General features: G+C 35.3%; 1 protein-coding gene across 1 annotated transcript in view; it reads right to left on the bottom strand.

Moving 5' to 3' along the window:
- Positions 1 to 15,244, bottom strand: part of PCCA (propionyl-CoA carboxylase subunit alpha) — a 356,645-nt gene that overhangs the window by 184,126 nt on the left and 157,275 nt on the right. The gene's annotated exons all lie outside the window — the stretch shown is intronic.

Here is a 15,244-nt window from a genome sequence, read left to right as displayed (position 1 = left end):
TCTATTGCACTTTTTCTTCCAGGGCAAAAGTAGATTTCTCCTTCACTGTAGCAATCAATAGAAGCAACTGACTAAGGTTTAACAAAAGTGGGACAATTAGTTCTCTGTTCTCACAGATATGGAATAGCCAGCTGACTACATCTGGGCATTTAATTACCATAAGACCTTATTTCATTCTATTTGGGAGTTTTCTAACTCTTATACAATTTGTAGACTATATAAAGGCCACTCTTCCAAAAAACTAAAATTTAAAAATGACCGAATTTGGAAATTAACAATCACAAACACAAACACAAATTTGAAAAAGTATATTCAGGCCCCAATACACCATTCCTGGACACTCACCTTGAAAATAATGACTATATTCAAGAGTATCAGTGAAAATCGCCTCGTTATTAATTAATTTATGGTTCAGTTTATCATCCGGAAAATAAGTAATAACTGGGCTACACTCAGAGAAGGAGAAGTAAAAACTGGTGGAAGAAATATCAAAAACTTAAGATATGTAGATGAGACAATGTTACTGACAGAAAGTAGTAATGATTTGAAATAACTTCAAACGATCAAAGTAAAACAAGAAAAGCGCCAAAGCAGAACTGCATTTGAACACCAAGAAGACAAACATGATGACTACAGAATACACAACTTTAAATGAAGACGTTGAAATTGTTAAAGATTTTGCCTACCTTGGTTCAGTCATCAATACAAATGGAGAAGGCTGAACGAAATCCAGAGAAGGTTGACACTCAGAAGGTCAGTAATGGAAGAATTAGGAAGGATCACCAAGAACAAAGATGTTTCATTACAGACCAAGGTTAGGCTCATCCACACCCTCGTATCCCAATTACAACGTATGGATACGAAAGTTTGTACAGTGAAGAAGGATAATAGGAAGGAAATCAATTCATTTGAAATGTGGTGTTAGAAGATAACTCTCCGGATACCCTGAACTGCCAGAAAGAAGAATAAGTAGGTCCAAGAGCAAATTTAGCCTGAAACATTGCTGGAGGCCAAAATGACAAAACCAAAGTTGTCCTACATTGGACACATCATAAGAAGGTAGGATTCTTTGGAAAAGACAATAATGCTGGGAAAAACAGAAGGTAGCAGGAAAAAAGGAAAACCAAATATGAGATGGATTAAATAGTAGCAACACATGCACACACAAGTAGACTTTCTGGGGGAAAATGACATGATTTCTCAATTATGCAATTCAGCCAAGTACTCAAAGGAGATGATCACTGAGATGGAATTAATTGAAACTCAGATTAGTAGCCTGGAAGAGCAGTATAAAGAAATAATATCAAGAAAACAGAATACAAATGCAAAATAGGAGTAATCATGACAGAAAAGATACAAGCGATTGAGGGCTTATCTGGTACACCTAACCTGCAAATAACAGGAGTTCCAGAAGGAGAAAACTAATAGATGAGGAAAGAAAACAGTTAACAAAAGAAGTATTCCCTGACATGAAGAAACACTTGAATCTGTACACTGAAAAGTCACATGAAGTAAAAGGCAGAATTGATGGATATAAACACACACCTAGGTGTATCCTGGTTGAGAAAAAAAAACCTTGAATTCCAGTGATTAAATAAAATCGGGCCACCTTTCAGACAGCCAGATTACATTATCTACAATGGAAGAGAAATCAGACTGATGTCAGACTTAACACTGAAAACCTAGAACACAGTAGAAAGCACAATCTATTAAAAAACAAAAACAAAAACCGAAGAATCCTATAATCTATTAAGTACCATTCCCCTTTCAGGACTAAAGAAATACGAGTATATTTGAGGATATGACATGTCAGGATATATCATCCATACAGTCCAGTTAAGGAAATTTCATGTACTTTTTAAACAAATGAACTAGGGCAGAAATCTCAAAAAAGGGGAAAGATAGGGAAGCTATAGTAAATGAGAGATATGTCTGGGGCCTGTGTATATAGAAGCTAAAAAGGGGCTTTGAAAACAGAGGAAAACTACAAAGAAAGTAAAAAATTAGCATAGAAGTATGAATTTGCCTCAGAGGATCTTTAGCGTTAGAGAGTCAGAGTACACAGTTACATGCAACATAACAGAATCAAGCCGGAATTTAAGATTAAAACTTTTAAATAAGATAAAGATATTATATAATGATGAAAGGCACACAATTCATGTAAAATAGTCATAAATCTACACGTATCAAATTACTATAAATAAATATGTAAAGTAAACATTATTAGAAATCAATGAAAACTTAGAGATGTATACTTAAGTAATCAATGGAATCATGTAATGTCTGAGACTTGTGTTAAAATACTCTAGTTAAAAGGGGATAGATAACAGGGAAAAGAAGGCACACATGAAATAATATGGTAAAGTAAACATGAAGCGAGGTTACAGATTCATGGGACTTTACTCTTGCTATTCTTCAGCAGCTTCATATGTTTGAAAATTACCATGAGGAAAAAAAAGAGAGAGGCAGAGAGACACAAGGAGGGAGCAGAGGAAAGAAGAAAGCAAAGGGGAAAAGAAAGAAAGGAAAGAAAGACGCAAGAGTGAAAAGAGCCAAGGAAAGAAATGCAAAGATGTCTTGGATGCAAGCATTTTTAGGACGGTGAAACTATTCTTCATGATACTGTAATGGTGGATACATGTCATCACACATTTATCAAAACCCATAGAATGTACAATACAAAGAGTGAACCCTAATGTAAACTATGGACCTTAGTTAATAACAATGTATCAATATTGGCTCAATTGTAACAAATATACCATTCTAATATAAGATGTTAATAATGGGAAATGGAAGGGGAAGTTAAGCGGGTATAGGGGAACTCTTTGTACTTAATTGTAAACTTAAAACTGCTCTAAAAAATTTATTTTTTTAAGTTATGATGATCTTCTTATATCTCTTTCTGAATCAAAAAGATCCAGTAAATAAAGAAAAAAGACATAGAAGAATAAACAATAACCTTTAATAACCTTGATTTTTAAAAGATGGTTATTACCTCATAAAATACTGGAAATCTACCATAGAAGGGATCAGAAAGATGTCTAAAGACCTACCACTGAGAAAGATACCATTATCAAGTGGATTCACATCTGAGTTCTAATTTTTAAAAAACAGATGATGCCTATTACAGTCACATGCCGCATAATGATGTTTCTGTCAAAGACAGAGCACATACATGACAGTGGTCTCATAAGATTACAACGGAGCTGAAAATTCACTATCATATAGTGAGGCTATAGTGCAACGCATTACTCACGTGCTTGTGGCGATGCTGTTGTAAACAAACGTACAGCACATACCATTATGGACAGCACGTACTACTTGATAATGATAATAAATAACTACGTTGCTGGTTTATATATTTACTATGCTATACTTTTTTATGTTATTTATTTGGAGTGTACTCTTTCTACTTATTTTCTTTTTAAAGTTTGCTGGTAAACAGTATGCTGTGTCCCGCCAGCAGCAGCCTCATACATCACATGCTGGCTGCATCTCTTGATTGCATCATTCTCTCTTGTGCTGATTTAATCTCACGTTGTTTTGTACAGTGACATGCTTACAGGCATGCAGCCTAGAAGCAATGGCTACACCATACAGGTTGGGTGTGTAGGGGACTAAGTCACCTAGGTTTCTGTGAGTGCGCTCTGATGTTCCCACAGAATAACAAAATCACCTCACAATGCATTTCTCAGAACTTATCCCGATCATTAAGCAGTGGATGACTGTATTAACTAGACCCTAGAAAAAGAAACTATTCCTACAGTTAGTTTCCAAATATACATATAACTTTATTTTACTCAAATCAGGTCAAGGCAGTTATTTAAAAAATAAAAATTCAAATTAATTATATTAGCACAAAAAATCCAGCAACATACCAAAGAAAAATCACTATGTGAAATTAAAATTTATTCCAGGAATGTAAAGAAAATGTATCAAAAGTCTATAATGTTAATAAAAAGATAAAAGCCATTTTTCCTTATCAGTAGATTTGACCAACTAGCAGTTTTGACCACAACTAGGGACAAAGAAAAGATCTCACAAGCTTCTAGAGTTAAAAAAAATTTTTTTACCAAGTGATCAAGAATCAGGATACATTTCAATATCCGCAGTAGAAATTAAAATAAAGCAAAACAAGGCCTTCAAATGCTAAAGGAAAATTATTTGCAATCCAGAATTCTATACTCAACTTCTAGGAGGGAAAAAAAAAAAAACAGGAGAAAATCTTTTAGGCAAAGATTTCTTAGGTATGACACCAAGAGCACAATCTATTAAAAAAAAAAAAAAGCTTGGTAATTGGGCTTCATCAAAATTTAAAAATTTTGTGCTTCAAATGACACCATTAAGAAAATAAAAGCACAAGCCACAGGGAGAAAGTATTTGCAAATCATACATCTGTATCAAGACTATATAAAGAATTCTTACAGCTCTATAATAAGGCAAATAAACCAATTTTAAAGTGGGCAAAGGGTATGATTAAACATTTCAACTAAAGGAGATATAAAACGGGCCAATAAGTACATGAAGAAAGATTTGATATCATCAAGCATTAGGGAAATGCAAATTAAAACCACAATGAAATAGTATCCACTAGAACGGCTATCATTAAAAACAAAAACACACAACTACTGTTCAAGAGGATGTGGAAATGTGGAGAAACTAGAACTCTTAAATGTGCAGTCACTTTGGAAAATAGTTGGACAGTTTCATAATTTACCACATAGCCCAGCAATTCCTAAGTACCCACCCCAAAGAAATGAAACAATTTGTCCACACAAGACTTCTATGTTCATAGCAGCATTATTCATAATACCCCAAAATTAGAAACAATTCAAATATTCACCAACTTGTGAGTGGATAAGTAAGATATATGATACCACACAAAGAAATACTATTCAGTGATAGAAAGGAATGAATTACTGGAATACACTACAGTATAAATAAACCTCAAAAACATTTATGCTAAGGAAAACAAGTCAGTCATAAAAGACCACATATTGTATGATTTCATTTATAGAAAATGTCCAGAAAAGGCAAATCTTTAGAAACAGAAAGTAAATTGATGGTTGCCTGGGCTGGGGATGGAAAAAGAGTGACTGCAAATGTGTACAGGGATCTTTCTGGAATGACGGAACTGTTGTACAATTGGATTCTGCTGTTAGGAGCATGACTGTAAATTTACTAAAACTCATTGACTGGTTGCCTTAGTCCATTCAGGCTGCTGTAACACAGTAAGAGATTGGATAGCTTAGAAACAGCAGAAATTTATTTCTTACAGTTATAGGGACTGGGAAGTCCAAGATCAAGGTGACAGCCAATTCAGCATCTGGTAGGAGCCACTTCTTCGTTCAGATGGCAGGCTTCTTGCTGTCCTCACAATGTGGCGGGGGAAGAATGCTCTCCAGGGCCTCTTTTATAAGGGCACGGACCCCATTCATGAGATCTCCACCTTCACAACCTAATCACCTCCAAAAGGCCCCAACTCTAAATACCATCACATTGAGGTCTGTATCTCAACATATTGATTCCAAAGGGATACATTCAGTCTACTACATTTGTATACTCAGAATGGGTGAATGTTATGAAATGCAAATTATACCACAATAAAAACTACTGTTTTTTTAAACAATAAGTTAATAGAGTCGTTTTCACTCATGCAAATTCTCATATAATTTTGCTACTATTCACTGATTCTCAGGAAGCTACTTAAAGATATGCTTTAGGAAAAAAGGGAATAAACCAACAGTGTTTAAGTCAAAAGTACAGGAGAAAAGAAATCTAAAAAAGAGAAGTGTAAGAATTCCTCAGAACAAGACGGGTAAATCTCAGCTAGAAGACAAGATTCAAATGTAGAGGACAGACTATAGCAAGTCAAAGGAAACCAGAAATTTCTACAACAAGGCAAAAGTGACAGAAAACTCAACATGTTTGAATTTAATGAAACATGGGACAAATTTGTGGTTAAACCCTTGATAAGCATATGGAAAACTGAGCAAAAAAAACAAACACATTTTTTAGTTGCAGAGAAAACAAAATGGTACACAAAAGTGACAGTAATCTTAGGTAACCACATGGCTGCTGTGAAGAGCCTTCACACTCTGGTCTTAATAAAATCCCAAACACTGAACTAGCCCAAATCATGACATGGTGATAGTAAGAGTGTGCATTTTGTGCATTGGGTGTAGCAAGGAGGGCAATGACAGATGTCATCTTTCACAAAGGGAAGCTGATAGGAAAAAGAACAGAAAATCAAGAAGGATCAATATTGGTTTTTCTATTAAAAAGATATAAAAATATTAAAAGAATCAGTTAAAATCATTAAAATTGGTCAGAGCCATCAATACCAGGCTCTCCTGTGAAAGGGAGGGAATAATTGTCCCTAAATAAAGGCAGACAAGCAAAAGCTTTCTCCTGCCTCTTCTTCCCGTAGCAGCCCTGCCTGTTCCCTGCCCAAAGCTGTAGTTCCCCACACACATCAATTCAAAGTCTTCCTTCTTCCAAGTGATTTCTCATTTCTCCTGTATTTCTCTTTCCTTTCTTTCTATTTCTTTTTTGTGGGTTTTGATAGTTACTGAAGAATTGATATTGGGTCAAAAAGCCAGTAACGTGTTCATTCAGCTGTTTCAAACCCCATGTTTTATATCCAAGTGAAAGGCCTTCAAATATAAGCATAACCTTATCACCCATCTGAGAATTCAATGAATGCAGTACCCAAGGAGACCTCTCAAAAATAAGAGCTCGGCTTAAAAAAGAAAGAACAAGAAAGAACCTAACCATAAGGTGAATCAAAATGAAGATTGATTAATCGTGAAGCTATGGTAAGACGCTGGTGGTGACCATGAGGAGAAGTTAAAATATAAAAATAAGATGAAAACACTGGGAGACTCATGCCTACAGAAAAGAAATAATTACATTATTATGTTACAATAATGTAAAACTAATAATAAAAACAGCAAAAATGAAGAGTTAGGGAAGACAGCCAGATTAAATATGACAATTTCCATTCATTTTTGTAAAAAGGAAACAATATAGTCTTTCAACTTGGGATATGAAGAAATATCATGATAAAAATATAAATGTTTCTCATAATGATTTTTTTTATTAAGAACATTCTTTAGGAATTAATATCTCTGTGTAAAATTAGAAACATTTTTCTAATAGCTTAGCAATTTCATCATTTTAATTTCTTTTTCTTCTCTTAAATATAAATTAATTCAAAATCATCATATGGAAAAATAAGTAATGAGAAAGGCACAGTCCTTCTAAATACTGTATTATAATGTATAGACAAGACATCTAAAACGGTGTGGTACTAGCACATGAATAAATGGTAAGGTTAAGGTTAAAAAAAAAAGAAAACAGTCAAGTAAATAAATCTGCATACATTTGAAAATTCGGTATACTCGTATAATGAAGGTGACTTGTAATTACTGCATAAAATAATGATTACTCTATAATGGTTGTGACATTAGGAAGCCGTTTAAAAAATAAAATGAAATAAAATCCAGATGAAGTGAAAATTTTCCAAGGAAAGAGGAAATAAGTACTAGAAGAAATCATGGAAAAAATGTTTAATTTATCATGGACCAGGAAAAGCTTACATATATGACAACACCAGAAATGATCAAAAAGATTGAAAAATTCAACGGCAAGATTTAAAAACAAAAATTTTCTGCATAAGAAGTAAAAAACAACAGCCAATGTCAAAAAGACAGGCAACAGGTAAAGGAAAAATAGCTACAAATCATATCTGTGATGCTTTCATATCTACATTTATTTGTTAATCCTGCCAGGAAACAAAGTTTTCTAGCTCAGATACGAAACCAAATACGTACTTGTGATATGGAGTTTACTTTTCCAATGGATACTTTTTTCAACTATTTGGGATTTCTCTTTTACCAAGTATTACCAATAGTTAGTATTACCATTCAATAAAGTAAGAAACTAAAATTATTCATGCAAAATTACATATAATTTAGTTCATGAAAATAACATTTTAACAAAATTGTATTTTTTGATAGAGTATTTCTCCTACGTGTCTATCCATCTTTCATATGCAGAAACAGGTGAGATGTGACAGGGTGGATTTATATGTGAGTTTCTATTAAAGAAGTGACTAAAGACCAGTCCAAGCAAAGAAAGTCACATGGTAAAGGCACCCAGAGGTCAAACTGAAAGGCACATTGGGGTAAAGAAAGGAGTCTCTCCTAACTAGTAAGGCATTGGCAGGAAAAGGGGCTCCCAAAGGAGATTAAGGGCACAGGGAAAAGGGATTTGTGATGCTAAAGTACTTGAATTTTGTCTTTAAGCAAAGAAAACCAGTGACTTAACAAACAAACAAACATATAGGTTATTCTGATACATAAATTCTGACCAGCCTGAAAACAAAACCAGTCAATTGAACCAAGTATTTATGTACCAAACCTGGTGACTTTCTCAGTGTTATATCTCTTTAAGGAAAAACTCTATTTGTTATTTCAAATTTCACTCTTAAGGAAATCTAGCAAAGTGAAGATGCTTCTCACATTTCTGTTACCAGGGGAATAAAAGTATACATTCTGAAGCTTTTAGAAAAAGTGACAGTTCAATCAAGAAATTTCGAGGGGGAAAAAAGGAACAAAGAAAATTATAGCCCTCCAGGCTCAAACTGAAACACTAATTAGAGATAACATATATCTTAGAAGATAAAGAATTTGTGAATGTTCCTTAAGTATTATAATTTAAGGTTAGTAAAGAAATTTCAAAGAGGTAATCTGTTAAAAGAACATTTGAATTGTTTAAACAATATCAAAAAGAAGTCTTTGAAATATGTAAGAAAGGCTTTCTAAATACTATGAGATACAAGATTCTATTTTCATGCCCCCATTCAGTTACAACCTCCCACCACCAAATAGCCCATCTTACAGATGCATTCAGAAAAAAATCAGAATCAATTTGTCTAATAATTGACAGAATTACTGTCACTGGCAGTAAGTGCAAAAGAGAAAAGAAGTACTAAACATTAAATGGGAGACACAAATGTATCAAAGTTTGATATTAAATAACACAGAGTTTGGTACTGGCAGGTCTCATATCATGAAATTCTTTATGAAATTTTTTTCTGAAATTCATTTTTAATCTTTTTTGAGACTATATTAATACAACATAATTTCCTGGCAAGCCACCCAAGATAAAGATAAATATCTAACTGTTATTGACTGCATAGAATTATTTGATATAAATATTAAATTTTGGAGGTCCTGTATCAGAAACAACCATGAGACAAACTTACAAAAAACTTAAGGGCTGAGATAAATTAGCCAGAAATGAAAGGAAAAAAAAAACCCCACAAAAACACAGTAACAAAGTGTCCTTACAAAGGACACTGGTTATTAATTCCATAATTTATGATAAAGTATCGAAATTAAATAATTTAGTATCTCTTGTACCTGGAATAAACTACAAATGTTTTACAGGCATTTCAAATTGCCTTCAGAATCATATTACAAGCTTACTCTCATAGCTTCATAAAGTCTGACATAAATAAAGTCATGATATAATAAATCTCCATTTTGATCAAAAACGTGACTTCTCAGCTAATTACCTACTTAGATAATTTAGTTAGAGAGGCATTTTTAATTAAAATCAAATTAATATCCAAAAGGCAAAAATTCTGTCATTTCTAATGATATTCACAACAACAGAGTACAAGCTAAAAAACTGATTTCAAAAGGAAGTATCATAAGTTTTGAGCAACAACTACTTAGTTAATACCTATACAAACTATAAATATTTATGACATTAGTCTCAAAATGCATCTAAATACATAATTTCTACCATAGTATATAAAAATCATTTGGTAGTTATACTTTATTATTACAATAGGGTAATGTTTTTCATTTTTTCACACATAACTTATAGGTTAAGTGATTATATTGGTGATTATATTCATATGAAAATGGTGGACTGGTACTCGACCTTCACTCCAAACTCCTTGCAGCTTACTCTGCTATACTACAGATTACAGAAGGTTAAACACCCTATTCCCTGACTCCCTTCCAGCTGCAGTTCTCAGTGCAACTGGATGAGGACCTGGATGTGTCAATCAAACTCAGATGCATGTGATTTGGAAGGGAAAAGTAAGGCAGCAGTGAGGCACAGGCCATCATTCTGTGGGTTTCCCACTGTCAAGAATGGGTGTGAGTTCAAGAGTTTTCTGAAACAGTATCCCAACATCCAATTGCTGATCTTTGTTTTGGGGGGTGTTGAGACTCAGGGCACATATTTATCTAATCTACAGGCATCATGTACCTCTAAATACATCTTCTTGGAACCTGTGCTCACAATTACTTGGACTGGAAGGCGTGCGGGGTTGTGGGGAGCATAAAAAAAATCAGAATTAAGAATATAAAAAGGAATTATTAGCTAAAACCCAAAAATGAAAACAAAGAGACCCAAATCCAATGGTCAACACCATTTTGGCCTAAAGGCATTTGACATTCCAGGAAAAAACAACTATGATTCTAAGCTATCCTTCTGGCGGCATCAAGAAATTAAAAATACCACCACAAAGACCAGGGGTTATCAAAAGAGAGGACATTGCTGACCACCCCCACTTTAAGGTGAGACCATGAAAGAATGCAACGTCAAGGTAAGAGTAAACTGGCATAAAACCACCATCCTCTTGAACTGCAGCTGGACTTTGTATGCCCTCAGGAATACAAGGAACCTCACACTCTGAACTTGCATCACTGTAGTCACAATCCACAACTGTGCACAGGCCTGTGGCAGAAAAATGGAAAAATCTCTATATGAAAGAATCTATCATTCTAGGTTTCAATTTATTAATGAGAACAATTTTTAACGTAATCAGTATAGAGTTAAGAAGGCACACAAGGAACTAGACATCACAACCAAGAAGCAGCATAGACAACAGAGGCCACAAAACTCCTAAGGCTTCAGATACTGAAATGATCAGACACATACTACAAAACAAACAAGCTAATTATGTTCAAAGAAATAAATGCCAAATTTAAAACTTTAATTAGGAGATGAGAAGTTTTAAGTCATATTTTTTTAGAGAACCAAACAGAAATTCTAGAAATATAAACAAATGAAATTAGAAAAGAAATGAATAAGTAATTTTAAATACAGCTCAAGAATAGTAAGAAAGATAGCTCAGAAGAAAATGTCCAAAAAGGATGAAAAAATATCAAAGACAGGGTAAAAAACACAAAAGGTATACTAAGAAGTTCTAACATATATAGAAATCCAGAAGAATGAGAAAGAGATTATGTCAGAAGTGACAACAGTGGACCATTTTCAAAAAGTGTCAGAAGATATTAATCCGCAGACTGAAGAAATTCAACGAATTCCAAGTATATTTATGTACATTTATCAGAGAAAAACTGAAGAAAATCTGAGGGAAAAAAAAGAAATTCATAAATGCTACTAAAACTTAAAAGTAATTATCTTCAAATAAGCAGAAAGTAGAATGAGAGCTAAAGTCTCACCAGAAATAACAAAAGACAGAGGAATAATACCTTTAACAAGGTGAAAAAAATACTGGCCAAACTAAGAATTTTCAGACTAAAAACACCTTTCATTAGTAAAGACAAAATAAAGTCACTGGCTGTCAACAAAGAGTTTACCACAAGCAAATCTGTGAAATAAGAAATACATTGGTCTCTGCCTCTGGTTCCTGCTAATATTTGGTCTTTGACCCTGGTTCTTGAAACAACACAATCCCTTGTAATTTCTTGAGTGATAAGAGCACCTTTTGTCCTAATGAGGTGACTCTTGGTGGGCTCCTGAATGGAGGCTGGTCTTCAAAAAGACCGAGCCAAGACTGAAAGCTTAGAACTTTCAGCCCCCACCCCCAGACTCTGGAAAAAGGAAGAGGGTTGGAAAATGAGTTAATTGATTATGCCTACATGATGAAGCCTCCATAAAAATCCCTCAAGTTCAGAGAGCTTCTGAGTTGGCAAACTCACCCACGTGCCGAAAGGGTGGCATACTCCAAATCAATGGGGACAGAAGCTCCTGTGCTTGGGACCCTTCCAGATCTTGCCCCATGTGTCTCTTCATCTGGCCGTTTATCTTTATTTTTTATCCTACCTTTTATTATATAGTAAGCCAATAAATGTAAATAAGTATTTCACTGAGTTATGTGAGTTGTCCTAGCAAATTACCAAGCCTGAGGAGGGGGTCGTGGGAACCCCGATTTATAGCTAGTCCGTCAGAAGTAGAAGTAAGAAGCTGGAACTCATGACTGGCATCTTCAGTCCTGTGTGACTGAGCCCTTAACTTGTGGGATCTGATGCTACCTCCAGCAGACTCAACTCAACTAAATTGAATTGTAGGACACTCACCTAGTGTCAGAATTGGTCACTACAGGAAAACATTCATACATTTGGTGACCATTAGTGAGTGTGGTAGTAGTTGAAAGCAAAGGGAAAAAAAGTATTTTGCTTACAAAACATCTAAATTTCTTATAGAAATGCCCAGAAATAAATTTAGAGAAAAGGAAAGGGTAAATATGTGGGTAGAACTGAATGAATGACAGCTATTTAAAATAATAAGAGAATAAGAGAAATGTCCTGTGAAATCAGGAGAGGATAAAAAGAATTAAAATGTTCCAAGGTCCTTAACACAGTCTGGTGGGACAGGTGGAAAGGTACTGATTGATAACAGACTTGAATGAGTTAAGGACGTATGCTGTAATGTATGGATAAATTCTACCAATAGATTAGAAGTGTATATAACTCTCAAACTAATACAGGCACAAAATTAAATGATAGGATTGCAAAAGCAAACGGAAAAAAAAAGAAAAAGAATAATTACAGAGTTAGAACAAAAATAGCATTTTAAAAGAGTGTAAATTTAAACCCAAATGTATCACAGTTTACATTAACTTTCTATAGAGCAAATATCCAGATACAAGGCAAAGGTTATCAAACTTGGCTAAAAACAATATACATTGCTTAGAGACACATGTAAAATGTATGAATTCAGGTAGGTCGAGAGTAAAAGGATGAAAAAAGATATATCATGTAGAAGATAGCCATTGGGGAAGAGGCTGAAAAGTACTTTGGACCCAGACCATTAGGTTCCCCACCACTAGCTGAAGAGCGGGATCATTGAAGAAAACCTGCCTTAAAGATCCAAGGACACAGGACTGAGTAAAACCAAGGCTGAAAGAGAACAGCAGAAAACATCCTACCTGCAACCACCAGCGGCTAACTAAGGTCTGGTAACAAGTAAGAGGAGTCCATCTCTGGCAAAGAGGCCAGAGCATGAGACGCACCTTGTGAAACACAAGATGGGAGGAAAATCCTAAAGCTAAGGGTGGAATAGGAACTGGGAAAAACCCTCCGCAACCCAGGGATTCATGAAAGATAAGCACAGTGATAAAAAAACTTAACTCCCACTCAGCTCCGGCCTGGAGTCTCAACTCCACCTCCACCCACAGTGAAGGCCAAAGGGAAGAAGAGCTGATCCTATTTTCAAGTATAAATGTCACTACTGCTCTCTCTACTGTCCTACACCCCTTGGCCCCCAACCCTCAGTCCTAGGGAATCACTAATCGATTTTATGTCACCACAGATCATTTGTTTATCTTTAAAACCATTTCATTGTTAAATATAATATACAAAGAGAAAAGTGTATGCAACATGTACGTAAAGCTTAATGAATTCCTCACACATGTGTTTTTTGAATTGTATACTAGATGGAAGTTTCTCCGGAAAATGCATGTCTGCTCAGAACCTGTGACTGTAACCTTGAGACAGGTCAGTTAGCACGTTGTTAGGCAGACAAGGGAGGTCCCTGGTGGAATAAACAAAAGGCAGCCATAACCTGAAACTCCGGGCTCTAGAAAGGCTCCTTCACTCCAGGAAAAAAATATAAGAATGCACCGTGAGGTTAATAAATTATCTCATAAATCCCTTTTAGCCAGACAAACGGAATAGATCTGACAGATAGCAATGGGTTCCTTAATCCATTTAGGATGGGCAAACAGGACAAACCTGATAGATGAATTCCATTAAAAGGCACCAGCCCCCTTCTCCAAGCAGGCAAGGGAAGATATAAAAACCAGAGCCTTTGTCCCACCTTGGGAAACCACTCTCTCGCTGAGCTGCGACTGTTTGTTTTTAACAAAGTATCCTCTTTTACACTCCTCGCCTCTCCTTGGTCTGTGCTTCCATTCTTCGGTTTCGCGAGACACGATCCCGGCACTCACAGAATTATTCCTACATCAACCTTATTTGGAAATAGAATCTTGGCAGATGCAATCAGGTTAAGATGAGGTCAGACTGGAGTAAGGTGAGCACTAAATCCAGTGACTGAGGTCCTTATAAAAGAAGGAATTTTGGACAGAGAAACACAGGAAAAAGGCCATGTGACAAGTGAGGCAGAATTTGGAGTTACTAGTACGCTGCCAATAAGGTATGTCAGCAGGTACCAAAGGTTAAGAGAGGAGCATGGAACAGATATGCTCCCTCAGAGCCCCCAAGTAGAAACCGAGACTGTCAACACCTTGATTTCAGACTCCTGGCCCCCTGAAACTAAGAGAATAAATTTCTGTCTGTTCTTTAAGGGTAAGTTGTTACAGCAGCCCTAGCAAACTAATACAAATCGCATACAACAGGAAACAAATTAAATATCCACAAAAATAAAATAGATAAATAGTGCAATTTTCTTCAAAGGAGTATCATACAGGAGAGAAATAAAACAACAGGGTTGAATCTCCTAAGCAAAATGTTGAGAAAAGAAGCCAGGTACAAAAAATTATACATGATCTCACTGATTCAAAGTTGAAAGAAAAAGGAAAGAAGAAAGAAAATAGGCAAAATTATTTATACTGCTTAGGTATGTACATTTCAAAGGAAGAACTATACAAAGATGCAAAGAGATGTTCAGAATTCAATCAGAGCAGTAAACGGCGCTAGGAAAGGAGGAGGAGGGATAACTGATGGGGGGAGGGGCCCAGGTGCTGGTGGTTTTGTATTTCAAGGCTCAGCAGATGCTTACATGGATTTTCGCTTTATAATATTTCGTTTACTATATGTTGTGTTCTATGTATTTTATGTGTATTTACAGTTTACAATTTCAATAAAAGAAAAGAAAGCCACCAGTTAGTTGTAGCACCAGTGCCTTCCTGAGACATTGACTGGAACTGAGGAAGTATGTCCCTGAAGTCAACAGTTGCAGGGGAGCCACTTGGCTTCTCAACCTTGTACCTGGCAGAGGTGGCTGCTCCCCT

This window comes from Rhinolophus sinicus, linkage group LG04, assembly GCF_036562045.2.
Source record: "Rhinolophus sinicus isolate RSC01 linkage group LG04, ASM3656204v1, whole genome shotgun sequence".
Lineage (NCBI taxonomy): Eukaryota > Metazoa > Chordata > Mammalia > Chiroptera > Rhinolophidae > Rhinolophus > Rhinolophus sinicus.
The sequence above is the reverse complement of the archived record's forward strand: the minus strand, read 5'-3'. Positions and strand labels throughout refer to the sequence as shown.